General features: G+C 45.2%; 1 protein-coding gene across 1 annotated transcript in view; it reads left to right on the forward strand.

Moving 5' to 3' along the window:
- The window catches only part of MKNK1 (MAP kinase interacting serine/threonine kinase 1), a 48,071-nt gene continuing 32,564 nt past the window's right edge, over nt 1-15,507 (forward strand). The window contains exon 1 of the mRNA XM_012649046.1: nt 1-52. The gene's annotated coding sequence lies outside the window, so the exon portion shown is untranslated. The remainder of the gene's footprint in view (nt 53-15,507) is intronic.

Below are 15,507 nucleotides of genomic sequence, written 5' to 3' on the forward strand. Positions count from 1 at the left end.
CGCGCGCGACCGCTCCCGCGGGAGTCAGCGGAGGTGAAAGCAAGACAGTGAGGTATCCCTCCGAGCAAACTGGGTCGGGGGTCTGACAATGAGTGCGTGTGCCCGGGAGAAGGCAGTCAGGGCCTTAAGAGGGGCCCGAGGTCACGACTCGATTCTGCTGACGAGGGGCAACCGGAGGGGACTTTTTTTAGGACTGCCCTCACGGCTCCATCTGTGACCTGTTGGGTCTCGGTCCGTGACGGGATCAGCGCGCAGCGTGTGCTCCTGGGGTCAGGGCTCGTTCCGTGTCCGAGGTCGAGGCTCAGTCTGTGGACGGTTTGAGACTCAGCTGTGGCTGGGCTCAGGGCTCAGGCAGTTCAACGCCATGAACAGTTTTAATATGAGGAATTTATGAAATCTTTGTACTACGTTATTTTAAAGTTAACTGCTTTCATTTATTTTGCAATATTTAAAAGCTCCTGACCGGAGCAAGTGTCCAGTGGGGAAAGGTAATAGTGTCAGGTGCAGTCTGTCTCCTTAGACAGCTTCCAGGCTGCCTGTGAGTGGCACATCAGAGGCCGGCGCAGGTCACAGGAATGAAGTGTTGTTGGAAGTGCTTATTTTGGGGTCAGGCAGTCCTCGGATCAGATCTCATTTTTGCTACCTCCCAGCTGTGTCCTTGGGCAAGTCATTTCCCTTCTGAGAGCTTCAATTCCTCTTCTATAAAATGGGCGTGATAAGATCATTGTGAAGGTTGAATAGGATTATATGTAAGTCACGTAGTGTGGCACCTGTCATGTAATGGAGGCTGAATACATGGTAGCTGTGATTTCTAGCAACAAGATCATTTTGGACTGGGGTACTTTAGAGAGGCACTGGGTGACGAGTTGATGAGACCTGAAGCTTGAAGCCTCAGTGGGATTTACAGGTGGAACTGACCTTGCAGGATGGGAAGGGAACTAATGCTTATTGACCACTGCCTGTGTGCCAGGCACCATGCTGGGCAGGTGGTGTATAGTGGCTCCCTGGATTCCCCGGTCATCAGCCAGGTGCTTTCAGCCCCTCTCAAGAGAACTGGGCTGGAATGGAAGTGAAGGGGAGACCCAGGGTTAGGTTTTTATATGGAACTGAGCAAGCTAGAGACTTTGGTGCCGCATCCCGCCAACTGCTCCCACCTCAGCTCCTCTCTTTCTGTAATCCATAGAGTTGTCTGGGCTCCTGACTTGGTCTGGGAGTCCTGTTACTTTAGTACTTTAGCAGATACTGACAGGGCCTGGCAACTGAGACTGCACGAAGCCAAACCAGGGGAGAGAGAAGCTCTGTGAACAGGAGCTGTTAGAGTCCAGCACATGTTAGGAAGTGCGTGTGGCCTCCTGTTATGTGGTCCCATAATACTTTTTAATAACTTGGTTCCTTTTGCATCTTCTTGATGGGTGCCTCTGTGATATTTCTGAGACACCCCTTAGAAACCTCATTGCCTACTATATAGAGTTTGGACCTTTCAGCCTCATAGACAAGTCTTCCATAACCTGTTCCCAAGCCTCTCTCCTGCCTTCTTTCCCTTTGTTTCCCCAAACTTGCACCCTGTGCTCCAGTCAAAAGAAATGTCTTTGTTCATACACTCCCTGCATTTTCCTGCTCCAGCCTTTGCTTGTATTGCCTCTCCCTGGAGTTCACTCCTCCTTCTCGTCTTTCAAGGCTCATGTCTCATGGGACGTCCTTGGTGAAGCCTTTTTAATCCTTTTGCTGGATTAGTTGTTCCCCTTCCTGTCTTCTGTAACAGAGGCAAGGGACCATGTCTGTTTCCTTCCTCCTCCTCTTGGCACGGGACTGGCACATAGTAGGCCTGTGCAGTGTTTGTGGTTAAATGAGTCAGTGACATTTTTTTTAATATGTTTTGGTCCTTGTTTTATGAGCTGTCAGGGTCAGAATGGTACTCTGTTTTTCCTCCTCTTTGTACCTAAGGAGGGTCCTAGATTAGATTGATGATGCCCTAATTACAGGCATCAAAAGCAAGAAAGTACAGAAATTCCGCACAAGCCGGGATTCTTCATGGCTGTTTTGTTTTCAGGCTCTTGTCTTGTCTTTACTGTGAGTTTCGTTGGGAGGGAGGTCTGACTGGGTGTGATATCATTCAAGCAGGGGAAATATCACAGGTGGCTTACTAATCAGTTACTCTGCCCTTGGCCTTGGGAAACAGTGGTCTCTCCCATCTGGGACTAGCATCAACAAATTTACATTTTTCCTTGCCAACAGCCTCAGCATATGGAACAGAAGTTTTTTTCGTTTTTGTTTTTTTGTCTTTCCTTTTTAAGACACAGTCTTGCTCTGTTGCCCAGGCTAGAGTACAGGGTATCATCATAGCTCACTGCAACCTCAAACTCTTGGGCTCAAGTGATCCTCCTGCCTTAGCCTCCCAAGTACCTGGGACTTTAGGTGCTCACCACCACGCCCGACTAATTTTTCTATTTTCAGTAGAGATGGGGTCTTGCTCAGGCTGGTCTCGAACTCCTGAGCTCAAACAATCCTCCTACCTCGGCCTCCCAGAGTGTTAGGATTACAGGCGTGAGCCACTGCCCCCAGCCAGAAGGTTCTTTCTTTTTTTTTTTTTTTTTTAAGGAATGTTTGTTTTATCCCATTCATTCATTCATATCAGTAGGAACTCGTGCTTATTAATGGTTCTTTCTTAATCATAGAAAAATACACATGGTGGAAGGTAGAAGGAGCTTGGGAACAATCTGGTTTAACCACTTTCATTTTACAGAAGGGGAAAAGGCCTAGTGAGGGGTAAGGACTTGATCAAGATTACACAAGGAATGAGTCAGTGGTGAAGATAGTTCTAGAAGTGAAATATCATGACTGTTTTTTTTTCCAGTTTACTACATTGTTGATATAAGATCTAACACTTATTGTATGCTTATTATATGCTGGACAGGGTTTTTTAAGTGCTCTTAACTCTATTTTATAGGCTTAGAAATTGAGGCAGATCATTCAGATCTATTTTCTGATTCCACAACTCTGGTTTTTAGTATGGTTTTAATGGCAGTCACCTCCTAACCAGTGAGGTAGAACAGCTCTCCAAAGATCTTGTTCCCAGATCACCTACCTCTCTGAGTGAGAGATGTCCTGTCCTCCCAGCGATGTCTCCCAGTATGCTGGAGAGATACCCTGAGAGAAGTCCAGAGTGTGTTGGAAGAATGGATAAAGGAGTCCACATGAGTACTGGTGGATCTTAGTTTAGGAATATTAATACACTTCAAAAATTGCCTGTTTATCAAGTTAGACAGTAAATGCATAGTTTTAGAATAACCTCAAATCTGGGGTCTTTCTGTAAATATTCCCAGTCTGGGGTGGAAAGATTCAATTCAATAAGTACATATTGAGCTCTTGCTATGTACAAGACCCTGGTATTGAGAAATATACACAGAGGAAAACAACACATTTCCTGCCTTCCTATAAATAATCGTCTTCCCAGAACCTTCTCCCTCCAGTGTAGTTAGGAAGATAGATAAGTACATAAATAACTGAAATCAGACTGACTATGGTAAATGTAGTAGGGAATGTAAACAAAGTGGGAGTTTGGGAGAAGGAGAAATCAATCCCAGCATGACCAGAGGATTCCTGAAGGTGGAGAATTTATGCTGGGCCTTGGAGGGAGTTTATTCCTGGGAGAAGGAACAGCTTGAGCAATGGTCTAGAGGCAGAAATGCACAGGGGTGTGTGTGTGCGCGTGCACATGCATGCGCATTGGGGTAAGGGAGGGGAGTTGGTGAGGACGAAAAATGAGCTGAAATGATGATTGTGACCAAAATGTAGAGAGGGGAGTGGGGGGAAGAACACCAACATTTACTGAGTATCTCCTTTGCTTTGTGGCTTGCAATATGCTAGAATCTAGACACTTTAATTTGTTTGATCTTCACAGTCTTGTAATATATATATTTATCTCCAACCTAAAGATGAAGAAACCAGACCCCAGAAAGATTAAAGTGACTTCCCCAAGGTCAGGTAGCTAGTAAGTGGTACAGCTTAGTTCAAACATAGCAGTGCTGGATTCAAAGGCCTGTGTTCTTTCCCTTATGCGCACGGCTCCAAATGCTGTGACTATGGCTCTGTTTACTCTGGCTGCAGGATGGAGGTTAGACTGGAGCAAAGAAGGTCCCAGAATGAGGACCTCAATGAGATGGCTTAAACTGTGAACCACTGGCCAATATGGAAGCTGCCTGGTCTAGGTCTACTTGATTGGTTTAATACATGAGCATTTTGGCAGCTCCTGCAGTACCATAAATCAGTGCATTGCCATCGTTAGCTAGTAGAATCTTAGAACCAGTTTGCAGAGGCTGTGGGCACTCTTGTATTTCAGGCACAGGTTCTGATGTGAAATTGGCAGTTCATTACAAAAGTGTGTCTGTCCGGGGAGGCAACCCATTTGGCATATCCTGTTCCTTCATTTTCTCACCCTCAAATGCAACAAGAATCTGTAATGGAGGACAGAGCACTACACTTGGAGGCAAGAGCTGGCATTCAAGTCCTCGTTCTGCTCATTATCATCTGTGAGTCCTCAGTCTCAGCTTCTTTTCCCATAATAGGGGGAGTATTTTGGTTCACTTCTGAGGCCTTGTCTCTTGCTAATGTCCTGTATTGCTTCCCTCTTCCTGGCTTGGGGCAGTATAAGGAAGTGGCTGAGAATACGAAAAGGATTCAGAGAGACTAGGGTTTGAATTCCAGCCTTTCATCATTATAGGGAGACAGCAGTTAGGTGAATAGACTCTAGAAAACAACTGTGTGGGTTTGAGTCCTGGCTCTGTCACTTGCTAGCCAAGTGACTTGGGCTAGTTATTTAACCTTCCTGAGTCTCAATGTCTTCATCTGTAAAATGGGGATACAAATATTACCTACCTCATGGGGTTGTTATGAGAATTGAGGTAACGTATAAACAGCACAGTGCCTGGCACATAGTAGGTCCTCAATGAATGTTAGCTTTAATAGTAATAATATCAACAATTATATTAACGCTCTGTTAGGCACTGTTTTTATAGAAAATATATTATTAGGGCCGTTTTCCTTACTCTGGCATTGTTGCCTTCTCTTTCTTTGCATTTCCCTATCAGGAAACTTTGAAATACTAGATTGTTCCTTTACAGGGTTACAAAGCATAACATGACAGAAAGTGCCCATAGGAAAAGGGTCAATAAAAAGCAGTGGCTTGTTAGAAAATCTTACCTGACTTGCGTTTTCACCTGCCTCTTTGCTCAGTAAACAGGACAGAGCAGGTATGTATTCCCTTTTGCACAGCCTTCCGCAAAAGAGCCTAGCAAGACCCCCACAATCCACTTGCCAAAAAGTTCAATAACAGCATCTCTGGAAAAGTGGTGCCTAATTTGGTTCTTCTTTCTCTCCAGCTTAAACCCCTCTGGCCTTAACTTAAAGCCATTTCTTCTTGTTCCATTTTCCATGAATATGGAAAAGTTTCTTCTGATTATAAAAGGAGGATGAGATCAAGATTTTCTGAGAGAACCTTTTCTGTGCTTAAAGCCAGAATCCAGTTAGGCCTCATCTCCTCTTCTCCCAGCTAAACAGCCTTGGTTTCTTTTACTTCACTCTTAAAACCTATTTTCCATTGCTCAGATCACATTGGTCATGCTGCTTTTCCTTCTCTTCGTTTTTTCTACTTCTTGGCAGTGACCCAGACTGTGCTCAGTCTGCTATTAATAAGAAGAGTCCAACTAAAACAGCTTAAGGGTAGAATAACGTCAGGTGTTTGCATTCATTCATTAACATTATTGAGTGGTTGCCCAGTGCCAGGGCGTGTGTTAGGTGTGTTAGGTGTTACCCAAGGATAAAGCAGACATAGTCTCTGCCCTGTCCCTAGCTCACAGGGGGAGATGTGTGGTTAGAGCAATCAGGTGGAAATAGATAGTCCCTTTTGACTGGACTGCAGGTTAAGACTTCTATAGAGGAGTGGCAAGACACAGTGCAGGAGGGGTGATCTGGGGCAAGATTATGGAAGCCCTGAGTGATAGCACGGAAACTCAGTTACTCCAGAGGCAGTGGATATCCACTAGAGGTTTTGGAGCAAGGAAGCAACGGACTCCCGATCTGGCTTTTTGGACCAAGGATGGAGATACTATAAGCTTTGGTCTTATCTGTGCCCCACTGGTGTTTTCTGTCCTGAAAGTAATGTGATGGATCCCTTGTTTGTATACTTGGGTTTTTTTTGTTTTTGTTTTTGTTTTGTTTTGTTTTTTTTCTCTAAACTTTTATAGGTCTAGTTCTTGAGCTCTGGGGAAATTTCATTCCCAGTACAGCAGGAAAATCATGAAGAATGGAAGAGAGAATTAGGTACCTAACCAGGCCCAGCCTATTTAAGACCCAGCTGCAGGCCAATCTGTATAGGTTTGGTCTGGCCATGGTTACCCTTCCCTACCCTAGCCCTAGGTCAGGAGGAGATGCAGGAATGAGGAGAGGGTTCCAGAGCCCTTTAGGGTATTTGGTAAGAAATACTGAGAAGGTTTAAGCACTATGAGAATCAGAAGTTCTTGCTGAAGAGGAAAAGAGGCCCAAAGGAATTAGAAATGGTGCCAGAAGGAATCAGGGCTAACCAGGTACTGTGTCTTCTATTTGAAAACCTCCAAATTCTCTCTCTCTGCCTTTGTACTTTGCTGTTGGTTTATTCCCTCCTGCTGCCCAGTGTGGTTTACAGAGTGCCTGGGTTGCTTTCCAGATCTGGGTAAGCCATATCACAAGGTAGAATAATAGTTACTAGTTATCGAGTGCCTACTATATGCCAGGCATTGGTACCATGAGCTCCATATACATTGGCTCACTTAATTTTCACGGCAACCCTGTGATTAGGTGTTAGTGCCCACATTTTATAGATGATGACAGTGAAGCATGGAGAGGTTAACTATTATGTCCAAAGCTATCTGGCTAGCAAGTGGTAGGCCAGAACCTGAATCTAGGATCTAATGCTCAAAAGCCCAAGTACTTTCTGCTTCCCCAGCCTACGGTGGCTCCAAATGGCAGAATAACACAAAGTCCATAAACGACTTCTGAGATTTTTTTTTTTTTTTTTTTTACTGTAGGCCAAGGGGTTGGCAAACTATGGCCCACAGGCCACATCTGGCTTACCACCTGTTTTTGTATGGACTGCAAACTAAGAGTGCTTTTTACATTTTTAAGTGGTCAGGGAAAAAATCAAGAGAAGGTTAATGTTTTGTGACACATGAAAACTATGAAATTCAAATTTCAGCTCCATAAATAAAGTTTTATTGGCATATATAGCCACAGTCATTCATTTACATATTGTCTGTGGCTGCTTTCTCTCTACAAAGGCAAAATTGAGTAGTTGTAACAAAGACCATGTGACACACAAAATGTAAAATATTTACTGTGTGGGTCTTTACAGAAAAAATTTGCCAACCCCTACTATAGCCAGCAAGAAGGGACCAAGGGGAGTTAAAGTTCAAAGGTGTTCAGAGTTGCCCCTGGAAGTGCTGTGGCAGTGAGGAGAGGAAGTGTAACCGGAGCTTCCTTGGGCCCTGGAAATAGTTTCCCTGGGCTACAGAGATTTATTTGGGAATAAAAAGCACAGTAGGGAGGACCATCCAAGGTGCTGGTGTCTCTATTGGGAATTAAAAAGATACTTTGTGGCTGAAGTAATTCATTCAGATTCACTGGAGCCCTTTTTTTGGTGCCAGATACTATGTTAGATGCTGGTAACGCAGAGATGAAAAAGGTATGTCCCTGCTTTTCAGGAGCTTTTGGCCTAGTGGGAGTGGCACATATGAATGTGCATATCCTGCTCTAAGTGTTAGCATGGTATACTGTGGATTCCGCTGAATGCTGGACGAAGTAGAGACAGAGTCAAGACTGCTTCTGTAACCTGCAAGACTACTTTTACGATGGGCCTTGAAGGATGAATAGGAGTTACTTTTCCAGAGCTACACACCAGGCTAAGGGAAAGCCTGACAGTGTGAGCATTTGGAGTTTATGAGAATGGAGGAGAAAGAGATATGAGAAATGATGTAAAGGTTCTGTAGCTGTGTAACTGGCAGGATATGTGATCTGATAAGAAGAAAGATCGGAGGAAGGAGGCAGTGGGTGGGCGTTGAGGACAAGTCCAGTTTGAGACGTGGTTTGAGGTGATGGTGAAACACAGCCAGCTTACAGTTGGAAAGCCTTTTCAGAAATTTTGGCACAAAGGCCCAGAATTCAAATTTAAACTGCATTTTCAGAGTTTTACCACTGGAAAAAGGGGAAATGTATATTTATTTTGTAGAGAAGTTGATGATGCAACTTTAACTTGTGATAGCTAGAGCCATGGGATTAAAAATAGCACTGAACATACAGAAAATGAAGTCATCAGATTCAAGATGAGCAGCAGTTATGCATTTGGCACAAAACCTTGTTCCTGTTCATGTCCCATGCTGCTCTCAACGTCTACTTTATCTTTCCGGCTCTGTTACCTCTTGCCTGTGAGACTTGGACCTGGTCACTAGGAGACAGAGCCAGAGTTCACTCATCTCTAAAAAAGTGGGCAGCAGAGAAGTGTCAGCTTTTACCTTCTGCACGAGACTCTTCAGAGCAAACAGAGGTGTCCATCTCTGTCATCCAGGTCTAGTTACATCTTTTTAGGTCTGTAATTCCACGATGGAAACAGAATCTATCTGAAAAATTTAACTCAGACCCCTGTTAAGTCGTCTGGTGCTTAATGTCAGCATTGTCACATACTCAAATGTCTGATTTTAAAGACTGGGGAACTCTGTGACTGCCTTGTGTATGTCAACTTACTGGGGTAATGCGTAAGTATGGGTCACATTCAGGTTGATCTTTATCTTCTCTGGTCCTCTTAAAGAAGTCAGCATTTTTTTTGCACAAATTTATGGGGTACATGTGCAATTTTGTTACCTGCATAGATTGCATAGTGGAGAAGTCAGGGTTTTTAGGGTAACATACATTGTACTCATTTACCAATTTCTCGTCATCCTTCCCCCTCCAGCGCCTCACTGTTCAGAGTCTCCATTATCTGTCATTCCACTCTATGTTCATGGGAACGTAGTTTTCAGCACCCACTTAACAAGTGAGAACATTTGATATTTGCCTTTCTGTGCCTGGCTTGTTTCACTCAAGGTAACGACCTCCAGTTCCATCCATGTTGCTGCAAAAGACATGATTTCATTCCTTTTATAGCTGAATAGTGTTCCATTGTGTATATATACCACATTTTCTTTATCCATTTATCCTCTGATGAACACTTCTGTTGATTCCATATCTTTGCTGTTGTGAATAGTGCTGCCATGTACATATAAGTGCAGGTATCTTTTTGATGCATCCATTTCTTTTCCTTTGGGTAGCTACTCAGTAGTGAGATTGCTGGATCAAATAGTAGCTCCATACTATTTTCCATAGAGGCTGTACTAATTTACATTTCTACTAACAGTGTATAAGAGTTCCCTTTTCTCCGCATCCTTGCCAACATCTGTTATCTTGGGGGGGTTGTTTTTTTCTTTTTCTTTTTTTTTTTTTTTTGCTTTTCTTTTTTTGGAGACAGAGTCTCGCTCTGTCACTCATGTCACCCAGGCTGGAGTACCCTGATATGATCATAGGTCACTGTAACCTTGAACTCCTGGATTAACGTGATCCTCTTGCCTCAGCCTCCTGAGTAACTGGGACTATGGGCCTGTGCCACCACACCTGCTAATTTTTTTTTTTTTTGTAGAGACGAGGTCTCACTATGCTGCCCACGCTGGTCTCAAACTCCTGGCCTCAAGTGATCCTCCTACCTCAGCCTCTCAAAGTACTGAGATTACAGGCATGAGCCACCATGTCCAGCCTAATTCCAGAACTTTTGTTTGGTTTTTTCCTTAATATCTATCTCCTTGGTAAAATTCTCATTCATATCCTGAATTGTTTTTCTAAGTTTTTTATATTGGTTTTCAGATTTCTCTTGCATCTCATTGAGCTTCTTTAAAGTCAATATTTTGAATTCTTTATCTGGAGTTTCAAGAATTTCTTTTTGTTTAAGATCTATTGGTGGAGAATTATAGTGTTCCTTCGGGAGTGTCATGTTTCCTTGCTTTCTCCTGTTTCCTATGTCTTTACGTTGATATCTGCACATCTGGTATAACAGTTGCTTCTTTATATTTTTGAATTTATTTTTTGTTGGGGGAGACTTTTTTCCGAAGATGTGTCTGTGATGTTGGTTGGCTAGGGCCCTTCGGCTTTGCTTTTAGATGCATGCAGTAGTGAAGTCTTTGTATGAGTTCTTTGGATATAAACAGCATTAATGGTATCTGTGGTTTCCCCGGTGTATTATGTTGCAGTTATTAGTGGAGCTGTGGTGAAGTTGTGCTGGGAACTAGAATGCCACATAGGCCCATCTTCAAGCTTCAGTGGTAGCAGTGATGGGCTAAGCATGCCTATCCTTGTGCCCTGGGGTGCCATATGCTGGTTGGTGGTTCCAGGTGGTTCCAGGCAGGCTGATTCTTGGGCCTTGGAGTCACTTTCTTCGATGCCAGTTGTAGTAGTGGTAGACTGGGTGGGTGAGTGGGCTTTTGAGCCCCTGGGCAGCTGGCGTGGCATAGACAATGGTGGTAGCAGTTGTGAGATGCTTTTCTGGGTCCCAATGCAGTGGTTGCATTAGGCTGTGCAGGCCAACCTTCAGGCCAGCAGGTGGCACTTGCAGGTAGCAGTCATCTGAGGTGTTGGCAGTAGGGTGTTTAGGCCTAACCTCAGTCCCTCTGGAGGAGTGCTTGGGTGTCCCATGTGGTGGATTTTGTCATGCAATCCCCAGGACCCCAGACCCCATTCTCTGTCTCAGGTGGAGTGAAGCTGAGTGAAGCCAGTCTGGGCAGGCTTATGCTCAGACCCCTCAGTAGTGGATGCACACACCAGCTGTGACAGGTGGGGGCAGGGCCATCTTCAGGCTTCTGGGAGAATGTTCAGGTGAGGGGTGGCAGCCACCACATGGAAGTCCTGCCACAGGGTGGGGCTACCCCACTGGGCATAGGCCTTGGTAGGCAGGTTGAGGATATGTGTTCTCAATCCCCAGTCCTAGTGGGGCTTACTCCCCAGTCCTCTCTGTCGCAGCCAACCCAGCTGACCCATAAGACCCAGCAATCCACACCTAGCCTGCAACTCAGCCCCAGGCCATGGGAGCCCCCACCCCGCTAAAGACCAAGTCTCCACAGCAGTTCGCATCCACTTAATTCCTGGAGCCAGCACCTGCTTCCCAGCACTGGCCACCACAGCTCATGCCACTCTCACTTCTCAGTCCTGGCTTTGGGAGCCCACCCCTTATTTGTGTCCCAGTTCTGCAAACAACAGCCTAAGTTTCCCTAACACGTAGGGCTGGCACAGCTGGGTCCCAGGACAACGCAGCCTGTTGAAAGCTAGGATTGTGGCTGGGCGCGGCAGCTCACACCTATAATCCCAGCACTTTGGGAGGCCGAGGGGGGAGGATTACTTGAGGCCAAGATTTCAAGATCAGCTTGGGCAACACAGCAAGACCCCATCTCTACAGAAAACAAAATAATTAGCTGGGCATTGTGGCATGCACTTGTTGTCCCAGCTACCTGGGATGCTGAGGTGGGAGGATTGCTTGAGTCCAGGAGTTCAAGGTTGCAGTGAGCTATGATTGCACCACTGTACTCCAGCCTCGGCAACATAGTGAGACCCTATCTCTAAAAAAATAATAATAAAAATAAGATAAACTTCTATTTATTAAGTGTTGACAGTATGCTTGGCTATATAAGAACAATATTTACCTATATTTAAAGTACTTTTCCTTACAAAGCCTGACTGACTCGCCTAAAATTTACTAAATGAAGAGGTGGTTAAAGGTGGCTGCATTTTTGATATGCTCAAGCAACGAGGTGCATGCAGGCTATTCAGCTGCTGGACAGAGCTTAGGGAATCACGGGAGACGGGAATGGGAGGAGAGTAGGGCTGAACCCTGGAAAGCCTTGAATGCCACACTAAGGAGGGAGACTCTATCCTACAGGCAGTGTGGAACCAGTTGCACAAATTTAAAGAGCGAAAGAACATTATAGGGGTGTGTGTGAGACAAAGTCCCAAGGAATAGTGCTCAGAAGGATTTACTAATATTGCACATGCGTTCTAGCCTTCGTCAGGCATTGCATTTCCATACATACACTCCCTCCAGCCTAAACATTCTAGAATTTTGGAGCATGTTCTCAGAGTTTCCCTGGATGTCAACGTCAGAGGTAGCCCAGCCCTCCAGGGAAGCTTGCAGCAAATAAACATAGTACTCACGGGATTATCTTTAAATCTGCGTTCTATGTTCCTTTCTTTTATAGCATCAAGTCACAGAGCCACTTGTGCCACAGGGACTCCATTGTCCTGTGAGACTAACTTCATCACCAGCTCTGGGGTTTGGTTCAGGCTGCAGGCCTAGGGGCTCTGCCCACGCCTGCAGCCCACGCACTCCATGTGCATTGCCTTATTCGTACCACGGAGAGCCCTCCCGACTGCACCGTGGTCCCACTCCTCACTCAGACTGCACATGCCTAGAGTCCCTGAGTCCCTGTCTGTTCAAACCCTCTGACTGGAACAACAGTTGTGTAGTCAACAATCCTGGCCATTTTTACCAAAACTGTTCATTAGGTGGCACGACGCTCCAATCATTTTCTTTCCATCTGGGTGTATGTGTCTGTAAACACAAACATCTACTACTTTCACAGCGCTCGTTCTGTGTCAGGTGCTGCTGGTCTCAGGACCAAACTCAGAACACCGGCATCCTCAGGATGACCTGCAAGGCAGGGACTGTCCCCAGTGTACACCCAGGACACCCAGGAGGGGTGCAGTGACTTGCCTGAGCTCATGGACTCAGTTAGGTGCAGCCAAGATTTGAACCCACAGTTTTTATTTCAAAGTCAGTGTTCCTAATTATTGCACCACACTGCCACTCACACCCCGAAGGGAACATACTCTGAAAACTGTGACGTAGGAAATGGTCATTACAATGCAGTCACAGTTAACCTACAGTTTCTCTACTCACGATGCCCAACGCGGAGCTTTTGATGTACAATTAGGGCTGACTTTAGACAGCTGTGTTATCATGATGCCACTAACTATTCTAATCAGTGTTCTTTCTCCCCTTTTCCCTCTCCTCTGCTACTTCAAAGGTTCCACATTTCCCCTTTTCTCTTTTTGGTAAATCCTTTCCTCCCTGGTAATCTCATGTGCACCCCCGGTTTCACCAGCCATTCTCCTCGTTGAAGGTTCTTCTCCCAGCCTCCAACTTTCCTCCATGGTCCTGATCTAAATGTCCAGCACCATGCTAGATAGTTCCTCCTGTATTTGTACGAAGACATCCAACTCAGCACATCCCAACCCGGCTCACTGCCTCATTTTCGTGCCTTGTCAATGGTACCCCCACCCTCCTATTTCCAAGCAAGAAGTCTCATAGTAAGCTTTGACTCTTGCTGTTCTCTGGATTTAACATCTAAATATGCCTTTCTGTGGAATTTTACCTCTTCCTTAATGGAATCAACACTTTCCTGGCTTGGACACCTTGCTCTGGTGCCCTCTCCTGAGGTGGTCTTCCTGGATCTAGGCCATAGTTAGGAAGTCAGGGATCAGCAGTTTTCTTAAAATATTGTATGCCTCCTCCCTTCCTCATTCCCACTAACTGATTCCCTGGAAAACACCCCAGATGCCAACATAAAGCTGGAGCTGTGGAACAAGAACAATTTCTGTAGAGAAGAGGGTTCTAGAAACTTGTAGGGCATAAAACAGGACAATACAAGTTTGTAAAGCCACTAAACCTAAGGGAAAACAAGAGCTCGGTCCCCACGTTCCTCCAAGAGGCTGGTTGGCAGCGTCCTGACACCACACCTTCTCTCAGACATTTGAGTGTGGACAGCCCCATCCACCTGCCACTGTCCATACTGAATGTCACCTCCTTCGTGACGCTTTTCTTGCTGTAACTTCCTGGCTCTCTAGGACAGTTGAGTAGTTTATTTGCTCCCTTGCTATGGTCTGAATGTTTGTGTTGCCCCCAAATTCACATGTTAAAATCCTAACCCTCAAGGTGGTGATATTAGGTCATGGGCCTTTGAGGAGGTGATTAGGACATGAGGTTAGAGCCCTTATGATGGGATTAGTGCCCTTAAAAAAGAGACCCCAGAGAACTGCCTGGCCCCTTCTCCATGTGAGGACAGAGTGAGAAGGTGCCATCCGTGAGTCAGAGAGCGAATCCTCACCAGACACCTGTCAGTCCTTGACCTTGGACTTCTCAGACTCCGGAACTGTGAGTAATACATTCCTTCAGTTTCTAAGCCACCCAGTAGGGGGTAATGTGTTATAGCAGCCTGAACTAAGACACCCCCTACATGTGGTACTTACTACTTACCACGTTGTCCATATTTTTGTGTATTTATCTCTCTTGTTAGGTTAGAAACTGCAGATCAAAGTGTGCTTCAATTTTTGTCTTTTCAGTCCAGAATAAGCCCAACCATAAAGGCACTCACTGAAGTTGGCTGAGTAAATCAACATATGAACAGAGTCTGCCCAGAGCAGTGTGCCAGATTGCGCGAAAGGACAGCCACAGTTAATTCCCTTCCTAGCACCCATGCTCTTGGTTAGTTTTGCCCACACTGACCCCGGGTTTAGCCGTGCGGCTTGCTTGGGCTGTGGGATAACAATGAGCATGACACAAACTGAGACCACCTTGGGTGTGGCCCAGGCTGCGCTGTTAGATGCTGAGTGGCAGAACAGAGGACGGAGAGGCCCTGAGCTGTCTGCTGACCCAGGCATGTGACAGTGCCTGGCGTGGAGATCAGCCGAGCTGGCACAGGCCCTGGGAGCCACCAGCCGAGGTACAGAATCATGAGATGGATAAAGCATCGTGTTTTAAGCTTCTTTGTTTCGGGGAGGCAGTTTATGCAGCAGAAGCTAACTGAACAGTCATGGATTGCTAGTTTTCAAAGAAATGGAGTGCAGTCAAATGACTAGCACTGATATACACTAACAGTTTTTGATCTGGTAAATGGGAAAAAAGTCCCCATAGACTTTCTGGTCCAATAGCCCTGAACTCAAGTCTAGACTATAATCTACTGGCTTTGTGACACTGAACAAGCTACATTGCCTCTTGGATAATGGAAACTATCTTTCAGGGTTGTCAAAAGAATTTAGTGGAATTATGTTTATAAAGCAGCTAATACAGACATGGTACATGGACAGTATATGTTGACTATTTCTCTTGGCTCGTGTATGACTTGAGAACAAAGTTCTGACTCTCTTTCTACAGATAAACACCTCTCTGTCTGTCTCTCTCTGTGTCTTTCTCCCTGTTTCTCTTTCTCTCTTCTCCTTTCTTCCCTTTCTTCTTCCAAGTATAGGCAATTGTTTGCTCTTTGAATGTATTTATCAAACTGACTAAGCTAGTTAGTAACAAATCCCCCCAAATTAAGTCCTGGTTTGGTTTCTGAAGGGTTAATTACTTACACACATGTGGGGGTCTGCCCTGGAATTTCTAAACTAATAGGTGCTCCTGCTCAGTTAATT

This window comes from Propithecus coquereli, unplaced genomic scaffold (assembly GCF_000956105.1).
Source record: "Propithecus coquereli isolate 6110/MARCELLA unplaced genomic scaffold, Pcoq_1.0 Scaffold299, whole genome shotgun sequence".
Taxonomy (NCBI): domain Eukaryota; kingdom Metazoa; phylum Chordata; class Mammalia; order Primates; family Indriidae; genus Propithecus; species Propithecus coquereli.